Below are 2,132 nucleotides of genomic sequence, written 5' to 3' on the forward strand. Positions count from 1 at the left end.
GCTGATATCAGTCACATATATGATGTAATGTCTCTGGAGGATATAATAGTACTGGAGTGTTATAAGAGGAGTGGCTGATATCAGTCACATATGATGTAATGTCTCTGGAGGATATAATAGTACTGGAGTGTTATAAGAGGAGCTGCTGATATCAGTCACATATGATGTAATGTCTCTGGAGGATATAATAGTACTGGAGTGTTATAAGAGGAGCGGCTGATATCAGTCATATATAATGTAATGTCTCTGGAGGATATAATAGTGCTGGAGTGATATAAGAGGAGCGGCTGATATCAGTCACACATATGATGTAATGTCTCTGGAGGATATAATAGTGCCGGAGTTTTATAAGAGGAGCGGCTGATATCACTCACACATATGATGTAATGTCTGGAGGATATAATAGTACTGGAGTGTTAATAGAGGAGCGGCTGATATCAGTCACATATGATGTAATGTCTCTGGAGGATATAATAGTACTGGAGTGATATAAGAGGAGCGGCTGATATCAGTCACATATGATGTAATGTCTCTGGAGGATATAATAGTACTGGAGTGATATAAGAGGAGCGGCTGATATCAGTCACATATGATGTAATGTCTCTGGAGGATATAATAGTGCTGGAGTGATATAAGAGGAGCGGCTGATATCAGTCACACATATGATGTAATGTCTCTGGAGGATATAATAGTACTGGAGTGTTATAAGAGGAGCAGCTGATATCAGTCACATATATGATGTAATGTCTCTGGGAGGATATAATAGTACTGGAGTGATATAAGAGGAGCGGCTGATATCAGTCACATATGATGTAATGTCTCTGGAGGAAATAATAGTACTGGAGTGTTATAAGAGGAGCGGCTGATATCAGTCACACATGATGTAATGTCTCTGGAGGATATAATAGTACTGGAGAGTTATAAGAGGAGCGGCTGATATCATTCACATATGATGTAATGTCTCTGGGGGATATAATAGTACTGGAGTGTTATAAGAGGAGCGGCTGATATCAGTCACACATATGATGTAATGTCTCTGGAGGATATAATAGTGCTGGAGTGTTATAAGAGGAGCGGCTGATATCAGTCACATATATGATGTAATGTCTCTGGAGGATATAATAGTGCTGGAGTGTTATAAGAGGAGCGGCTGATATCAGTCACATATGATGTAATGTCTCTGGAGGATATAATAGTACTGGAGTGTTATAAGAGGAGCGGCTGATATCAGTCACATATATGATGTAATGTCTCTGGAGGATATATTAGTGCTGGAGTGTTATAAGAGGAGCGGCTGATATCAGTCACATATGATGTAATGTCTCTGGAGGATATAATAGTACTGGAGTGTTATAAGAGGAGCGGCTGATATCAGTCACACATATGATGTAATGTCTCTGGAGGATATAATAGTGCTGGAGTGTTATAAGAGGAGCGGCTGATATCAGTCACATATGATGTAATGTCTCTGGAGGATATAATAGTGCTGGAGTGTTATAAGAGGAGCGGCTGATATCAGTCACTTATGATGTAATGTCTCTGGAGGATATAATAGTGCTGGAGTGTTATAAGAGGAGCGGCTGATATCAGTCACACATATGACGTAATATCTCTGGAGGATATAATAGTACTGGAGTGATATAAGAGGAGCGGCTGATATCAGTCACATATGATGTAATGTCTCTGGAGGATATAATAGTGCTGGAGTGTTTAAGAGGAGCGGCTGATATCAGTCACATATATGATGTAATGTCTCTGGAGGATATAATAGTACTGGAGCGTTATAAGAGGAGCTGCTGATATCAGTCACATATGATGTAATGTCTCTGGAGGATATAATAGTACTGGAGTGATATAAGAGGAGCTGCTGATATCAGTCACACATATGATGTAATGTCTCTGGAGGATATAATAGTACTGGAGTGATATAAGAGGAGCGGCTGATATCAGTCACATATGATGTAATGTCTCTGGAGGATATAATAGTACTGGAGTGTTATAAGAGGAGCGGCTGATATCAGTCACATATGATGTAATGTCTCTGGAGGATATAATAGTGCTGGAGTGTTATAAGAGGAGCGGCTGATATCAGTCACACATATGATGTAATGTCCTCTGGAGGATATAATAGT

This window comes from Rhinoderma darwinii, chromosome 5, assembly GCF_050947455.1.
Source record: "Rhinoderma darwinii isolate aRhiDar2 chromosome 5, aRhiDar2.hap1, whole genome shotgun sequence".
In the NCBI taxonomy this organism is placed as follows: domain Eukaryota; kingdom Metazoa; phylum Chordata; class Amphibia; order Anura; family Rhinodermatidae; genus Rhinoderma; species Rhinoderma darwinii.